Raw genomic sequence first — 19,616 nt, 5'->3', positions numbered from 1 at the left:
AAAGAAGAATGGACCATGACCAGACCGTTCAACCAAAACTCCACAGTGGGTTAAGAGCAGGAGCACCAGAATTTCAGCATGTGACACAGGTAACGGGAACAGAAGGTATACAGCAAGACTCCGTACCAGTAGCCGAGGCGAGTCGGGCTCCAAGACAAGATGATACAGTGGTTTCAGAGGAAGTTCAGGAACCTTCAGGAAGGGACCATACTCCAGATAACATAACTTCAGAGCAGTCTTTGGAAGAGGATGACTCTGACAAGTGTCTGGAACAACCTGTGAGTAGGTCCACCCGAAATGTAAAACCCAGAGAAGTATTCACTTATGAGCAGTGGGGACTACCTTCATACCAGCCTTGGGGAACAGGAGTAAACGCAGTGTTTCCGTGTGTCCCTTACCCGGTGATGACTTACCCACCATTCCATGACCGTTCTTTTTTTCCAAGACCCATACTGTGGACTTACTAACTATGACATGGACTTTGTGTAAGAGATGACAGAATGACAGGATAGCATGCATACTGGATAGTTGACTTTCTTGAATGGTTAGCTAGAAATACAACATTTGCTAGTAAGTTCTAGATGTCAGGAGCCATCGTGTAAAGCAGGGGAGAGTGTAGAGGGTTGAGAAATTGCCTCTTAAAGTTAAATAAGAACACACACCCCCCCCCACACACACATACGTACACACACACACACCTGTTTTTTTTTATTTTAATTTGCTGTATTTTCATTTTATTTTCATAGTTACGGTAATAGCTTTTTCTGTATTTGCTGTATTTATGGTAAAGTTCCACTATTCAGCCAGTGGGTGGCGCTTTTGGCGTCAGTGGGGATTGATCGGAGAAACTAACTTTCAGCTCTGAGCATACTAAGTTCAGAAATAAACTGGCACTGGCTGGAAGAGACACTAATCACTGTCTCCTTTCTTCATTGATTCACAGTGGTTCACGGTGCTGTCCGGCCTGTGTACCACACGCTGTCGGCCCAGATAACCCCTAGGTCTGGCGCCGGCAACACATGCTTGCTTATTGTCTTCTTCGTGCTGACCAACCAACCCTCGACAGCGTACTGTGACTTTCACATGTATATTTATAGCAGCAGGAAGCTGTTTCTTTACTAGTATATAAGTTAATATAACGTCCAGGAAGGCCTACCTGGCAGCTCAATGTCTTTTTTGTATTTGTGCAAGTGTCACCATATACTTTGTAAAGGAAACTTTTCTATAAGTAAGAAGTTTTTTCTGTTTTTTTTTTTTTATTTCCTTCTTAAACCCAGCCACTTGTTTAATTTCTGATCTTGTTTCTCTTTGTTACAGAACATTTTTATGTATGACTTTCAGTGCAACACAGTCCAGGGAAAAAAGGGATGTTCATTGTCTCCATTAACCCCCCCCCCCCCCCCCCTACTTTTATCCCCCCTCTCTGGTGGGAGTTTCCTGAGATCAGTGTTACATGTCAGCAGAACATCGTCCGTATTGAATGAACACATCAGGCTGCAGGACAGAAGGACTTTTGAGGACCACTTCACTTTGGGAATACAACTATAACCTGAACACAGTGGAATTATTCTCAGTCAGAACACGGTACATCATGATGAAGCTATTGTTTTGATTTCCAGTGCAACACTGCGTGACTTAAGATGGGAAACGGAAGCTGGAGGTGATTCCCTCATTTCAGTGGGAGTTGCTTGGCGCAGTATTAAAATGTCGAAGTGAAAGTACCAGGCTGAAGAACTTCTAAACCACCACTGTTGACATCCTGTTTATTCCTCACTGTAAGTCTTCTCTCTCTCTCTGAATGAAATGTTTTGAATATGCAGCTTGAACTAATTTTATCTCAAGCTGCATTCTGAGCACCACTCAGAAAAGAAAGACTGCTTTTAAAGAGTGCTTTGTGGTTTGTGGCTTTGTACCTGAGCATGTATATTTTTTATGTTGCATAAAGATTTCACATTTTCCTTTGAAATATAATTGCATGGATATGGTTCCTTATGTAGTTCAGCTGTATAGGTACCCACACTGATCCCCCTTTATTCAGTACTTTACAAGAAAGGAATGGGAGTGTATAATTGTGTCATTAGTATAGATATGAAAATGTATCTGTTTTCTGGTGGCATTTCCAAGATTTACCATAAACAAAAAGAAAAGCAAAAGCCTTAAAACTGAACCTTGGGATGTCACGACTCAGTCTAGGGTCAGGCCGCAACACAGAACAAGAGTGGGCTCTCTCCCCAGACCTGCTGCCAGACCAGACACCAGACACCATTTAAACCAGAAAATGGCAGGTTTATTTCCTTCAAACGTTCAAACAAGTTGAGGTGATGGCTTCAGGGACAGGCAATTGCCAGAATAATAAACAAACACAACTAATGATTTCAAATCTAACTAAACTGGGTCTACAAGCAGGAGTACTCTCTCCTCAACAAGTTTCTAAAACTAAAACACAGCCCCCGTAACAAAAGTTAGGCTATGGAAACTCAGCAAATATGTGACACAAACCAAATTAAATTTCTCTAACAAAGGGAGGCAATAAAAAAAACAATTTCAAAATTTCACAAGACAAACATCCAAGCACATAAACATCCCCCCCGCTTAAAGAAACCTGCCAGCAAATCAATGATTTGATGAATGATTTCTGAGTGAAATCAAGAACTGTCTATTTCCTAAATATCATTTAAACTATACTAAATCCGTTAAATCCGTGTCTGAGAGGATTGAGGACTGAACTTTCAAGACAGGACTTTACAAAAAACATTTGACATTAAAAGCTTATTATAGTTGGAGCTAAATGAGCTGAGAACTGAAAATAATTTGGGTAACACTTTCTATAAATGTCATGTTTGTAAGCATCTATAAACACATATAATTCATAACATGTTATAATGCATTCATAAGGCATCATAAACCTGGCTATAAATATTTATAAAAATGCATTACATGTTATAACCATGCTTATTATGCCATATGAATTGTTAACATAATGTATTATAAGTACTGTTCATAACAAATTATAAGAGCTCATAAGCTGTATTTGTCAGCTCTATGCAAAGTAAAATGTAATTTATAAATTGTCTGTAAATTCAGTGGCTCAAGAGTAAATAAAGTCAATGACAGTCGTCTGTTGTGAGATGTTGCTTTGTAGAGAAGCTCGTTACAGCACAAAAATCTTTATGTACTATCCAGAATAACTAGTGAAGCTGGCTACAGTATGTTGTCTGAGACTTTGTATGAAATGATAATGATGGTTATTTAGTGGCAAAACTAGACAATGTTTTGACTACATGCCCTGCTTGTACCTCTCTACCATGAATGAGTTTAAGAAATACGTTTTAGTCCAGAGCCCGATCTCAAATCTGTCATAAAGTAACGCCAGGCAGCATACTCAGACATCCCATCTCTCAATATGTTAGGTAGATTTTTGAGGCATGTCTGGCTCTTATCACCATCACACCATGAACAATTCAGCCAGTATCTCTAGAAGGGTGCCTTTCACAGCAAACTCCTCTGAATGATATTGTTTACATGGTAATGCTAAGGCTGAAAATTAGGTGGAATTCACCCTTTAAACTATAACAAAAGTGTTGATGGAAAATTAGAATTAGTTTGTGTTTGTATATCATCATAAAAAATATGTCTCTGTGAAAAACGCTATATTTGTGTCTAAATGAATTAGTAGGAAACATCACCTGTGACATTTATAGATTTTTTTTTATTTAAGAATATGTAGTGCTGATATTGAACATCTTTTAAAGAAATTAGTAAACACAAATGATGCTGGAGGCATGTAGATCAGTTGCAAGTGCAAAATGGCTTTATTTGGAGTAGTCTGACCTTCAAAGACACAACACTCAGGAGAAAGAAAATAGAAAGAGTTAATGGTTTCTACATCACATGCAGCTGAGCAAGTGTGGTGTGGGTGGCTGGAGCCAGGAAGAATCCAATTGGAATATCCCCTCAGCGAGGAAGTAACATGGCAAACATAAACCACTTGGCTTCACTATGATTCACTAATCTGAGATCATTTCCCAGACCCCTGTCACTAAACCCATTGGTATCACATTCATGTCTTGCATTCTTGTCTGATGAGTTGTTCAAATGCAATTCCAGAGCAAAAGAGGCCATGGACAGATGGTGTCTCCTTCAGTTGATTCAAGTACTTCTCATCACACCCTGTTTCTGTAAAGGTAAGGAAAATCAGCTCACTCACATTCACCCAAGTCCAAAAAGTACATTTAGTATGATAAGTAAAAATGCTGCTGGCTTTGTTCCAGCTGGTGAAATTATTTTATACTTACTTACACACTGGATGATCTAACAGATCCTTTTGCTTCTTCTCTAAATATTTTCTATCAGCAGAGAGAAACAGACATCCTATGTGTTTTGAGCTCATTTATAGGAATCATTTAATTCCAGAGAAAGGATACTTTAGCTGCTTTTTGTAGTGGTCCTCAGTCTCCAATATCTTCCTACATTTTTCTTTACTTGAGAAAGACCCTGAGAAAAAAATCTATGTCTGACTTATTCGTTATGACTGAGAATTATTCCTTGACCAAAGCGTAAAGTTAGTATAACTTGGGAATATATATACACACAGTACTGTGCGAAGGTTTTAGGCATCTAAGCCAATTTTTAAACAATATGCCTCATCAGTGAGTTTATCGCAAGATACATTAGAATAAAGTCACATTCATAATTTAAAAACATTCATTATTAATTGTTAATTAATTTTGTTTATTCAAATATTAATACTTTTCTCAGCAAATAAACTCATACTACACAAACAGATTTCACAAATGTGTCTTGGGGGTCTATATATAATTTTATATTTATATATAAGTATATTTTATATATATATATATATATATATATATATATATATATATATATATATATACACACATACATATACATATACATATATATATACATACATACATATATATATACATATATAAACATACGATTTTAGCCATGTGCTTTAATGACATCTAACCCTTTAAAACAAAAAGATTGTTGTTCCTAACAGTTTGTGGACTAAACTTTAATGTGTGGACTGCGTGTTGTTTGGATGCTCCACTGTAGATGCTTTGTAAATGCTCAGTCCATCTTTAAGTAACATTCAACTTAATATGAATTGAATGCAACTGGACTTCAATGCAACCCTAACGTTAACCTCAAGGCAAAACCTTCATCTATTCCTAACCCTAACCCTACACACAATGTTGTTGTTAATTAACCGAACATCACCAGAAGGTTTGTTAATGACTTAAGGATCTGTAGAGCATCTATAGGGGACCATCCAAATACAATGTGACCCAGATTTCAGACCAGACATGAAAAGGTTAAAGATAACATCATCACACAGTGCATGGATATATATGCAGGTGTTTGTGTGCGTGTTTGTGTTCAGTAAACTGTTAGAATTTACTCACTGTCTTTGTTTGTTATTACCTTTTCAGATGCTGAACTTGACTGTCCTGACATAAAAATGACTGTTGGGCAGCCATTAAATTTAACCTGCACAGTTACGTGTGAAGACTGCAAAGCAATCCTATATAAATGGAAGAAGGACAACAAAACACTGAAACATGAGAATAGTACTGGTCAGCTTCAGTTTTATTACCCAATTCAGAATCTGTCCATGGAACATAATGGAACATATACATTTTGGGTGCAGCTGAATACTAGCTCTCTTACAAAGAACTTCAGTGTGATCTTATCAGGTAATTTTCCTTCACTGCAGTGTACACTGTTAAATTAATCTCAGACTGACATTTAACTGACTTTAATTACCTGAAAATAAATAAAATTACAAGACAAATATATACAGTAGAATATCAGGGAGCACTGTATGTCGTCAGGGCAGCATCTCATATAGCATCATAAGTGTAAATCAGCAAATTATCCACAGAAAGAAAGATTAGAAGGAAGAAAATAGTTTTGTAGAATACAGTAATAAAACATTTGTGGTCTCATTAACTGCCAAAATACTACAATTCAACTAAGAAGATAAAAACATGTTGTTTCTGTATATACCTAGAGTTTTAGCTCTGGTCAAATGGCATTTTTTGAGCTATGCATTAAATAAATAAATAATATAATATAATATACACTATATTGCCAAAAGTATTCGCTCGTCTGCCTTCACACACATATGAAATTGAGTGATATCTCATTCTTAATCCATTGGGTTTAATATGATGTCACTCTGTCATTTTACGTGGCCGACCACTTCGTGGCTGAGTTGCTGTCGTTCCCACTCGCTTCCACTTTGTTATAATCCCACTGACTGTTGACTGTGGAATGTTTAGTAGTGAGGAAATTTCACGATCCGATCACGGTACCACGCTGGAATTCCCTGAGCTCCAGAGAGCGACCCATTCTTTCACTAATGTCTGTAGAAGCAGTCTGCAGGCCTAGGGGCTCAGCTTTATACACCTGTGGTCATGGAAGAGACTGGAACACCTGAATTCAATGATTTGGGTGGATGAGTGAATACTTTTGGCAACATAGTGTCCTTCTAACTGGTGAGCGTCAGATCAGGCACATACATGCATGGCATGTTCACTTGAGGCTTAAAAGGAAATTCCAACAATTTTATACGTTTCTGTATGATTAAATTACTATGATGTAAACAAAGACATCCAGACTGATTTGATGTGAAATGCTCCGTTATAGAGAAACTTGCAAAGTCAGAATGGTTCACAGTGGTGATGATAGGAACCAGACATTTGAAGCGTTTGACTTTAATATTTACTTCACAGAAACTCTTACATGACATGCTTATAAATATGCTGCCTGATGCCCTGTACATTGTTTTACCACAGTTCTGAGATAAAGTTTGGGCTTAAAATGGACTTTTTTACTATTCATTAAAGGGGAGGAGATACATGCAGGGTGTTGTGAGGCATAATAGTCCTCAATGAGGACGTATTAAACTACCTTACCGTTATCAGCACTGTATAGATTTTAGAAATTTATATACATTTTATAAGACATGTAGATTTGTTTACTGGTAATTTTTGATCAATAAGCAGCCGGTCCAGGCTGCATAATAGTGTCACCCAAACAGCCAGTCCAATAAGTCTCTGAGCTAGAAAGTCACTCAGTAGATAGGATGGCAAGCATCAAAACAAACACACAAACAATGCAAAACTCTTAGGAAACCAATGTAAAGTGGCAGCAATAGCATACTTACAGTGGAACATATGAGCCTTACACTAATAATGTAATACTCTTTCCGTTTCTTTTCTTTTCTACAGAAAAAGAATATTTTGGCAGCAGCGGTCTTCATAATCATCATATAAGTGTAACTTTTGTGGCCCTCCTGTCTGTCTTAGCCCTCATTGGTTTGGCAGTTTTCTTCAGAAAGTATATAACAGTGGTTTTTCAGAGACTCCAAGAGAGCCTGAACATGAACATCTGCAAGAAACAAAACATATCGCAGGGAGTAGTGTGACAAGTTGAGCACTAGTGCTAATCAGTCAATCATAACGAAAAAGTTTATGCAATCATCGACCATCTCTTCTCCATGTCTCCTTTCTAGTGTTCTATACATTTACAATTTTTATACATTTTAAAACATTTTTAGAGGTCTGCAGGGTGACCTGAACCTGAAGCGGTCATCAAAAGATTTTTATGTACAGCATCTGGCCTGGTTTGGGCTGGTTGTCAAAGTGAGTGATTTTTTTCGTACACTAGAAAAAACAGATTTGGAGTTTCAACTAAAAAACAAGGCTACCTTAAATTTTATTTTTATTACAGATAGTAAGAGGAAAGTGGGCTGCTATTACAGTCAGCAGGGTGCCGATCAAGCTTAAGAGACCCTTATTAGTCCCACAATGGGGAAACTTCACCTCCACATTTGACCCATCCATGCTGTGAAACACCACATACACACTAGTGCACACACACACACACACACACACACACACACACACACACACACACACACACACACACACACACACACACACGGGAGCAGTGAGCAGCCCTATTCACAGTGCCCGGGGAGCAGTTGGGGGTTAGGTGTCTTGTTCAAGGACACCTCAGTCTTAGACTGTCGGCGCTGGGGATCGAACCGGCAACCTTCCAGTCACAGGGCCAGTTCCCTAACCTCCAGCCCATGACTGCCCCAGCTAATGGATCTATATGTGCCGACATGTGCTTGCTATGTGGGATACTTTAAATAATGAGTCAACACAATGCAACATAGGATAACTCTGTTAACTTACTGTTTGATGTAATTCTGACACAATGTGGTCATTGAATAAATTAGCTCAAGGGCCAATTTTTATAAAGCTGCTCTCTACTGTGACCCCTGGAGTTCTGTGTTTCTGCTTGTCAGGTCTTATCAGTGCTAAATTTATTTTCCACTTAAACGTTTCACTATTGTACATCATTACCCTACTGTACAATGGAATAACTGGAAACAAACGTGATACAGAGTGGCACTAAACTACTGAATTAAGCTTATGTCATTTGTTTCATTTTCTATTTTGTTGTATGTGTTTGATGTACAGTTTTTGATAAACATAGATAAACTTAAAGCTTAAAGTAAAGTAGTACTAAGGGTTTCTGTGTTGAAGCAACTGTACGTATGAATGAATGTGGTTTTGGCTGGAATTTGAAAGAAAGGCTTTCTTTTTTGTCTTCATAAGTTGACATGAAACAGATATGATGTTCACAAAAACTGTGCATAATAAATGTTATAACTTTAATAAATGTACAGAATTCAAAGCTGAATTCTTGGGTGTTTATTGCTATATTGCATGTATTGTATTTTGCATTTACACAGCACTGGGAAAAATATCATGATATTCATGTAATCAGCAGCGCACGTCTCCTCATCATGTTTGATCCAGATGTGTTGAGGTATTCATGACCATCAGCAGAAAGCCAGTAATGTGGAAATTATGCTTCCTGGCAGTGTGAGATGATGGAGGAAGCTCATTTGCCTTCATCTTTTCATATGACACCATCCAGATGAGAAGGCGCTCGATTACTGTTGTGTACAGCTTCAGAGCTGCTGCCATGCTTTACTATTATTTTCTCTCTTTTCTGGTCCTTTCTCCGTGAGATAACAACATGCCATCTTGGAAGTTGATTTCCAGATCATGAAGAAGAGGAGCTGGATCAGCAGGAAGAAGCAGTAACTTTGGGATATTTGGATGTATCCATGGAGAGGCACAACATGGGCACCAAGAGGACCCAACATCAAGCTATGCGGGACGCCAGTTGAGTGTCCAGATGTTGTTATTACTCTCCACGGATATGTCCAAATACCCCAAAAGTTACTGGGTCTTCCTCCTGGACCTGCTTCTCTCCTGCTTCTCTGAACTTTGCATTTTCTGCTTCTCATGACACAAATAATCTCAAACATGTTCACTGGTGTTGAGGTTTGGGCTCTTGATTGTTAATGGCTTTTTTGATTGGAATTTGAAAAAATAAGAGTGGTCTCTGACTTCTGCACAGTACTTTTCATTTTGTTAGCTAATACAAATTTTCGATTTTCTTTAAAGACTTAGACTTTACAGCTTTTCCTTGAAGTTCCAGACCAATAAGCATCTTAAACATGTTGGTCTTCTGATCAGACTCTTCTATACTGCTCTTCTACTCTTTTATAATTGTTGTTTATTAACTACTTTCAACTAGATTTTGATAGTAGTGAAATATGGTACAGGCATAGGGGCTATGATGAGGTGTTTATTCCATCAAAGTGAGGCCGAAAGGAGCAGTTTCAGGGTTACAGGACTGTTTCAGCTGTTCAAGGATGCTGCTACATGGGTAATTCACATAGACCTGGATGTATATGCATTTCTGGACATGCAATGTATTATTATTGTAATGTACACCTAGCTCCATTTTTGTTTGCTTGTTTGTTGGTCTGTTTTTTCTTATTTTGACTTATATCTATTGTATGTCTTATACCCTTTGTAAAAATTGAATAAATATACAATTTAAAAAAATAAGCTGATGAACAAGATGTCGACATCAGCCTCATCTCTATCTCTGTGTTAGGAAATGCTTCAAACATTAAACTATAAGTAGGATGTGTTGATAGCCAATCACCAAATTATAAAATGCTGCCAGCATTGATGTGGATAGGTAGGATAATGTGACAGGCTAAATGTCCTTATCAGAGAATGGTACTGGCATTAAAAGAATTATTCAGGTATTTTCACAGCCCAATGGTCTTATCAAGTCGTAAGTACTAATATTAAGCTGGATCTTTACTGAATTAATATTAGAAACACAAAAAAAAAAAAATATTAAGGAACGCTACTTTACTTATGCATGGGACCACTGGATGGGTAGGAAAAGTTGTCCATAGGTTATCCCTAAATTTGCAATCAAAAAATTATCCACCTCACACATTAGTTCAGTGCTTTCTATGAGCATTTTTGCCTGGTGTTCAATAAAAGAGCATTTCTTGCAGCAGGTTCAGGGCCTCCTTTGTGTTTAATGCTACACAGCTGCCAAAATAAGTATGTATTGTATTACTTCTGCTTTGATCTGATTTCTGTGAAATTACAATCACACGCACACACACACACACACACACACACACAATGAAGGGTTCTGGAGCCTATCCCAGCAGTCATTGGACTAAACAACCTATACAACGGAACAACCACATACCGGAGTCTCACTTACTCACTGCGTCCTTTGGAGGCTGGTCTTATGTAACAGGGAGTAGGAGGCGGATGCACGTGCTGAGATAAGACGAAGACCAACAAAGACCAGCCAACGCAAGGGGCAAACACGGGGCTTAAATACATGGGGAAAATGAGGGACAAGTGGAAAACAGGTGGAGACAATCAGGGGCGGAGTCATGAAACAAGGGGGCTAAACCAAAACATGAACACATGGACAGGACCGGGAGGAGCCAATCGTGACAGTACCCCCCACCCCCACCCACCACACACACCAAGGCGGGCACACCAAGGCGTGCCAAACAAAAACAGAACAGAACAAAAAACCAAACAGACACAAGGGACAAAAAACAAGGACCAAACTAGACAAGGACAGGAGCCGGGACAGGACACGGGACAGGCACAGACACCGGAACACTAGCGGAAGCCAAAGGCACAGAAACAGGAGACAACACCAGACACAGGAACAGATGAAACAAACAGAACGAGGGCGAAAAACGGAGAGAGGACAAGGAGGCACAACACAAGACGACGCCGAACAAGAGACAACCGGAGAAACAACAGGACGAGGGAAACAAGAATGGACCACAGTCCATGCAAACGAGAGGGGAACAGGAACCAAGACCCAAACAGGAACAGAAACCAACACACAGACAGAAACTGGCACAGAAACAAAAGGAGACACAGGAACGGGTACAGACACAACAGGACAAGATAAAACCAGGAACAGAACAGGGCAGAAACGAAGGAACAGAAACAGGAGACACAGAAGGAACAGGAGACCCATGGGGAACAGCAGACACAGGTGAGTGGCGGGAACAAAGGGCCTGCAACGACGTCCACGGGGGCAGGCGGGCCTGCAATGACGTCTGGAGGCGTGGCAACTGGCGGTGGGTCCGGAGGCGTGGCAGCTGGCGGTGGGTCCGGAGGCGTGGCAGCTGGCGGTGGGTCCGGAGGCATGACGACTGGCGGCGGAGGCACGGCGACTGGTGGCGGGTCTGGGCTGGGGACAGCTGCTCCAACCTGGAGGAACAAACAGACACGGGACCCACTCGGCCGCTTCCAATGCTCACTCGAGCTATTGGCAGCTCGCATTGGCTCTTGAAAGGGAGCCAAGTACCATTGTAGGGGTTTTCTGTATGCTCTGTCCATCTAACCACATCTTGCACTGCAGGTCGCTCCTCCCTGCAGCGTTGCTCAAGATGGGCAGACCCAAGGCGCTTACCTGAGCGCTTGACATCCCACTCGAAGACGGGATGGTCCTTCATCTTCCTCCGGGACCGACGAGACGCTCATGTTCCCTCAGCACCAGGGGATTTGCTGTCTCCGGCTAGGTGGCGTTGGGACTGCTTAGAAACAGCCGGAGTTTCGTCCCAACAGAACAACCACATACCGGAGTCTCACTGCGTCCTTTGGAGGCTGGTCTTTATGTAATGGGGAGCGAGGAGGCGGACGCACGTGCTGAGATAAGCGAGATTTATTAAGGGCAAATCCAAAATCAGGGTCATAGAGCCAACACGGGTCGCACGAGAGTTAGACATGACGAGCAACACAAACAAATCCTAATCACCAAACAACAAAGATTCAAGCAACAATTCTGCCAACATACATCAAACAACACACAGTAACCAGAACAACCAACAAAGACCAGCGAAGACAAGGGGCAAACACAGGGCTTGTATACACAGGGAAAATGAGGGAGAGGTGGAAAACAGGTGGAGACAATCAGGGTCGGAGTCATGAAACAAGGGGGCTAAACCAAAACAAACGCACATGGGCTAAAACAAAACATGAACACATGGACAGGACATGACATGACAGCTAAAGACCAGCCTTTGGCATGCTTGCTTATTGTCTTCTTCGTGCTGACCAACCAACCCTCGACAGCGTACTGTGACTTTCACATGTATATTTATAGCAGCAGGAAGCTGTGTCTTTACTAGTATATAAGTTAATATAAGGTCCAGGAAGGCCTACCTGGCAGCTCAATGTCTTTTTTGTATTTGTGCAAGTGTCACCATATACTTTGTAAAGGAAACTTTTCTATAAGTAAGAAGTTTTTTCAGTTTTTTTTTTTATTTCCTTCTTAAACCCAGCCACTTGTTTAATTTCTGATCTTGTTTCTCTTTGTTACAGAACATTTTTATGTATGACTTTCAGTGCAACACAGTCCAGGGAAAAAAGGGATGTTCATTGTCTCCATTAACCCCCCCCCCCTACTTTTATTCCCCCTCTCTGGTGGTAGTTTCCTGAGATCAGGGTTACATGTCAGCAGAACATCGTCCGTATTGAATGAACACATCAGGCTGCAGGACAGAAGGACTTTTGAGGACCACTTCACTTTGGGAATACAACTATAACCTGAACACAGTGGAATTATTCTCAGTCAGAACACGGTACATCATGACGAAGCTATTGTTTTGATTTCCAGTGCAACACTGCGTGACTTAAGATGGGAAATGGAAGCTGGAGGTGATTCCCTCATTTCAGTGGGAGTTGCTTGGTGCAGTATTAAAATGTCGAAGTGAAAGTACCAGGCTGAAGAACTTCTAAACCACCACTGTTGACATCCTGTTTACTCCTCACTGTAAGTCTTCTCTCTCTCTCTGAATGAAATGTTTTGAATATGCAGCTTGAACTAATTTTATCTCAAGCTGCATTCTGAGCACCACTCAGAAAAGAAAGACTGCTTTTAAAGATTGCTTTGTGGTTTGTGGCTTTGTACCTGAGCATGTATATTTTTTATGTTGCATAAAGATTTCACATTTTCCTTTGAAATATAATTGCATGGATATGGTTCCTTATGTAGTTCAGCTGTATAGGTACCCACACTGATCCCCCTTTATTCAGTACTTTACAAGAAAGGAATGGGAGTGTATAATTGTGTCATTAGTATAGATATGAAAATGTATCTGTTTTCTGGTGGCATTTCCAAGTTTTACCATAAACAAAAAGAAAAGCAAAAGCCTTAAAACTGAACCTTGGGATGTCACGACTCAGTCTAGGGTCAGGCCACAACACAGAATAAGAGTGGGCTCTCTCCCCAGACCTGCTGCCAGACCAGACACCAGACACCATTTAAACCAGAAAATGGCAGGTTTATTTCCTTCAAACGTTCAAACAAGTTGAGGTGATGGCTTCAGGGACAGGCAATTGCCAGAATAATAAACAAACACAACTAATGATTTCAAATCTAACTCTCTCCTCAACAAGTTTCTAAAACTAAAACACAGCCCCCGTAACAAAAGTTAGGCTATGGAAACTCAGCAAATATGTGACACAAACCAAATTAAATTTCTCTAACAAAGGGAGGGCAATAAAAAAAACAATTTCAAAATTTCACAAGACAAACATCCAAGCACATAAACATCCCCCCCGCTTAAAGAAACCTGCCAGCAAATCAATGATTTGATGAATGATTTCTGAGTGAAATCAAGAACTGTCTATTTCCTAAATATCATTTAAACTATACTAACTCCGTTAAATCCGTGTCTGAGAGGATTGAGGACTGAACTTTCAAGACAGGACTTTACAAAAAACATTTGACAATAAAAGCTTATTTTAGTTGGAGCTAAATGAGCTGAGAACTGAAAATAATTTGGGTAACACTTTCTATAAATGTCATGTTTGTAAGCATCTATAAACACATATAATTCATAACATGTTATAATGCATTCATAAGGCATCATAAACCTGGCTATAAATATTTATAAAAATGCATTACATGTTATAACCATGCTTATTATGCCATATGAATTGTTAACATAATGTATTATAAGTACTGTTCATAACAAATTATAAGAGCTCATAAGCTGTATTTGTCAGCTCTATGCAAAGTAAAATGTAATTTATAAATTGTCTGTAAATTCAGTGGCTCAAGAGTAAATAAAGTCAATGACAGTCGTCTGTTGTGAGATGTTGCTTTGTAGAGAAGCTCGTTACAGCACAAAAATCTTTATGTACTATCCAGAATAACTAGTGAGGCTGGCTACAGTATGTTGTCTGAGACTTTGTATGAAATGATAATGATGGTTATTTAGCGGCAAAACTAGACAATGTTTTGACTACATGCCCTGCTTGTACCTCTCTACCATGAATGAGTTTAAGAAATACGTTTTAGTCCAGAGCCCGATCTCAAATCTGTCATAAAGTAACGCCAGGCAGCATACTCAGACATCCCATCTCTCAATATGTTAGGTAGATTTTTGAGGCATGTCTGGCTCTTATCACCATCACACCATGAACAATTCAGCCAGTATCTCTAGAAGGGTGCCTTTCACAGCAAACTCCTCTGAATGACATTGTTTACATGGTAATGCTAAGGCTGAAAATTAGGTGGAATTCACCCTTTAAACTATAACAAAAGTGTTGATGGAAAATTAGAATTAGTTTGTGTTTGTATATCATCATAAAAAATATGTCTCTGTGAAAAACGCTATATTTGTGTCTAAATGAATTAGTAGGAAACATCACCTGTGACATTTATAGATTTTTTTTTATTTAAGAATATGTAGTGCTGATATTGAACATCTTTTAAAGAAATTAGTAAACACAAATGATGCTGGAGGCATGTAGATCAGTTGCAAGTGCAAAATGGCTTTATTTGGAGTAGTCTGACCTTCAAAGACACAACACTCAGGAGAAAGAAAATAGAAAGAGTTAATGGTTTCTACATCACATGCAGCTGAGCAAGTGTGGTGTGGGTGGCTAGAGCCAGGAAGAATCCAATTGGAATATCCCCTCAGCGAGGAAGTAACATGGCAAACATAAACCACTTGGCTTCACTATGATTCACTAATCTGAGATCATTTCCCTGACCCCTGTCACTAAACCCATTGGTATCACATTCATGTCTTGCATTCTTGTCTGATGAGTTGTTCAAATGCAATTCCAGAGCAAAAGAGGCCATGGACAGATGGTGTCTCCTTCAGTTGATTCAAGTACTTCTCATCACACCCTGTTTCTGTAAAGGTAAGGAAAATCAGCTCACTCACATTCACCCAAGTCCAAAAAGTACATTTAGTATGATAAGTAAAAATGCTGCTGGCTTTGTTCCAGCTGGTGAAATTATTTTATACTTACTTACACACTGGATGATCTAACAGATCCTTTTGCTTCTTCTCTAAATATTTTCTATCAGCAGAGAGAAACAGACATCCTATGTGTTTTGAGCTCATTTATAGGAATCATTTAATTCCAGAGAAAGGATACTTTAGCTGCTTTTTGTAGTGGTCCTCAGTCTCCAATATCTTCCTACATTTTTCTTTACTTGAGAAAGACCCTGAGAAAAAAATCTATGTCTGACTTATTCGTTATGACTGAGAATTATTCCTTGACCAAAGCGTAAAGTTAGTATAACTTGGGAATATATATACACACAGTACTGTGCGAAGGTTTTAGGCATCTAAGCCAATTTTTAAACAATATGCCTCATCAGTGAGTTTATCGCAAGATACATTAGAATAAAGTCACATTCATAATTTAAAAACATTCATTATTAATTGTTAATTAATTTTGTTTATTCAAATATTAATACTTTTCTCAGCAAATAAACTCATACTACACAAACAGATTTCACAAATGTGTCTTGGGGGTCTATATATAATTTTATATTTATATATAAATATATATATATATATATATATATATATATATATATATATATATATATATATATATATATAATATATATATATATATATACATACATACATATATATATACATATATAAACATACGATTTTAGCCATGTGCTTTAATGACATCTAACCCTTTAAAACAAAAAGATTGTTGTTCCTAACAGTTTGTGGACTAAACTTTAATGTGTGGACTGCGTGTTGTTTGGATGCTCCACTGTAGATGCTTTGTAAATGCTCAGTCCATCTTTAAGTAACATTCAACTTAATATGAATTGAATGCAACTGGACTTCAATGCAACCCTAACGTTAACCTCAAGGCAAAACCTTCATCTATTCCTAACCCTAACCCTACACACAATGTTGTTGTTAATTAACCGAACATCACCAGAAGGTTTGTTAATGACTTAAGGATCTGTAGAGCATCTATAGGGGACCATCCAAATACAATGTGACCCAGATTTCAGACCAGACATGAAAAGGTTAAAGATAACATCATCACACAGTGCATGGATATATATGCAGGTGTTTGTGTGCGTGTTTGTGTTCAGTAAACTGTTAGAATTTACTCACTGTCTTTGTTTGTTATTACCTTTTCAGATGCTGAACTTGACTGTCCTGACATAAAAATGACTGTTGGGCAGCCATTAAATTTAACCTGCACAGTTACGTGTGAAGACTGCAAAGCAATCCTATATAAATGGAAGAAGGACAACAAAACACTGAAACATGAGAATAGTACTGGTCAGCTTCAGTTTTATTACCCAATTCAGAATCTGTCCATGGAACATAATGGAACATATACATTTTGGGTGCAGCTGAATACTGACTCTCTTACAAAGAACTTCAGTGTGATCTTATCAGGTAATTTTCCTTCACTGCAGTGTACACTGTTAAATTAATCTCAGACTGACATTTAACTGACTTTAATTACCTGAAAATAAATAAAATTACAAGACAAATATATACAGTAGAATATCAGGGAGCACTGTATGTCGTCAGGGCAGCATCTCATATAGCATCATAAGTGTAAATCAGCAAATTATCCACAGAAAGAAAGATTAGAAGGAAGAAAATAGTTTTGTAGAATACAGTAATAAAACATTTGTGGTCTCATTAACTGCCAAAATACTACAATTCAACTAAGAAGATAAAAACATGTTGTTTCTGTATATACCTAGAGTTTTAGCTCTGGTCAAATGGCATTTTTTGAGCTATGCATTAAATAAATAAATAATATAATATAATATACACTATATTGCCAAAAGTATTCGCTCGTCTGCCTTCACACACATATGAAATTGAGTGATATCTCATTCTTAATCCATTGGGTTTAATATGATGTCACTCTGTCATTTTACGTGGCCGACCACTTCGTGGCTGAGTTGCTGTCGTTCCCACTCGCTTCCACTTTGTTATAATCCCACTGACTGTTGACTGTGGAATGTTTAGTAGTGAGGAAATTTCACGATCCGATCACGGTACCACGCTGGAATTCCCTGAGCTCCAGAGAGCGACCCATTCTTTCACTAATGTCTGTAGAAGCAGTCTGCAGGCCTAGGGGCTCAGCTTTATACACCTGTGGTCATGGAAGAGACTGGAACACCTGAATTCAATGATTTGGGTGGATGAGTGAATACTTTTGGCAACATAGTGTCCTTCTAACTGGTGAGCGTCAGATCAGGCACATACATGCATGGCATGTTCACTTGAGGCTTAAAAGGAAATTCCAACAATTTTATACGTTTCTGTATGATTAAATTACTATGATGTAAACAAAGACATCCAGACTGATTTGATGTGAAATGCTCCGTTATAGAGAAACTTGCAAAGTCAGAATGGTTCACAGTGGTGATGATAGGAACCAGACATTTGAAGCGTTTGACTTTAATATTTACTTCACAGAAACTCTTACATGACATGCTTATAAATATGCTGCCTGATGCCCTGTACATTGTTTTACCACAGTTCTGAGATAAAGTTTGGGCTTAAAATGGACTTTTTTACTATTCATTAAAGGGGAGGAGATACATGCAGGGTGTTGTGAGGCATAATAGTCCTCAATGAGGACGTATTAAACTACCTTACCGTTATCAGCACTGTATAGATTTTAGAAATTTATATACATTTTATAAGACATGTAGATTTGTTTACTGGTAATTTTTGATCAATAAGCAGCCGGTCCAGGCTGCATAATAGTGTCACCCAAACAGCCAGTCCAATAAGTCTCTGAGCTAGAAAGTCACTCAGTAGATAGGATGGCAAGCATCAAAACAAACACACAAACAATGCAAAACTCTTAGGAAACCAATGTAAAGTGGCAGCAATAGCATACTTACAGTGGAACATATGAGCCTTACACTAATAATGTAATACTCTTTCCGTTTCTTTTCTTTTCTACAGAAAAAGAATATTTTGGCAGCAGCGGTCTTCATAATCATCATATAAGTGTAACTTTTGTGGCCCTCCTGTCTGTCTTAGCCCTCATTGGTTTGGCAGTTTTCTTCAGAAAGTATATAACAGTGGTTTTTCAGAGACTCCAAGAGAGCCTGAACATGAACATCTGCAAGAAACAAAACATATCGCAGGGAGTAGTGTGACAAGTTGAGCACTAGTGCTAATCAGTCAATCATAACGAAAAAGTTTATGCAATCATCGACCATCTCTTCTCCATTTCTCCTTTCTAGTGTTCTATACATTTACAATTTTTATACATTTTAAAACATTTTTAGAGGTCTGCAGGGTGACCTGAACCTGAAGCGGTCATCAAAAGATTTTTATGTACAGCATCTGGCCTGGTTTGGGCTGGTTGTCAAAGTGAGTGATTTTTTCGTACACTAGAAAAAACAGATTTGGAGTTTCAACTAAAAAACAAGGCTACCTTAAATTTTATTTTTATTACAGATAGTAAGAGGAAAGTGGGCTGCTATTACAGTCAGCAGGGTGCCGATCAAGCTTAAGAGACCCTTATTAGTCCCACAATGGGGAAACTTCACCTCCACATTTGACCCATCCATGCTGTGAAACACCACATACACACTAGTACACACACACACACACACACACACACACACACACACACACACAAGGGAGCAGTGAGCAGCCCTATTCACAGTGCCCGGGGAGCAGTTGGGGGTTAGGTGTCTTGTTCAAGGACACCTCAGTCTTAGACTGTCGGCGCTGGGGATAGAACCGGCAACCTTCCAGTCACAGGGCCAGTTCCCTAACCTCCAGCCCACGACTGCCCCAGCTAATGGATCTATATGTGCCGACATGTGCTTGCTATGTGGGATACTTTAAATAATGAGTCAACACAATGCAACAT

The 19,616-nt window shown here is 38.9% G+C and overlaps 2 long non-coding RNA genes across 2 annotated transcripts; both read left to right on the top strand.

Annotated features, from left to right (window-relative positions):
* Nucleotides 1–1,463: 1,463 nt before the first annotated feature.
* LOC119265035 lies at nt 1,464–7,888 on the top strand. Its single transcript, XR_005131355.1, has 4 exons — nt 1,464–1,775; nt 4,108–4,184; nt 5,460–5,723; nt 7,263–7,888. It is a non-coding gene; the product is annotated as an uncharacterized LOC119265035 (long non-coding RNA).
* A 5,044-nt stretch (nt 7,889–12,932) lies between these two features.
* On the top strand, nt 12,933–19,319 carry LOC119265033. Its single transcript, XR_005131353.1, has 4 exons — nt 12,933–13,242; nt 15,550–15,626; nt 16,892–17,155; nt 18,695–19,319. It is a non-coding gene; the product is annotated as an uncharacterized LOC119265033 (long non-coding RNA).
* The last annotated feature ends 297 nt before the right edge of the window (nt 19,320–19,616 follow it).

This window comes from Pygocentrus nattereri, chromosome 13 (assembly GCF_015220715.1).
Source record: "Pygocentrus nattereri isolate fPygNat1 chromosome 13, fPygNat1.pri, whole genome shotgun sequence".
Classification (NCBI taxonomy): domain Eukaryota; kingdom Metazoa; phylum Chordata; class Actinopteri; order Characiformes; family Serrasalmidae; genus Pygocentrus; species Pygocentrus nattereri.
Note: the sequence above shows the minus strand (reverse complement) of the source record. Positions and strands in the feature narration are given on the sequence as shown.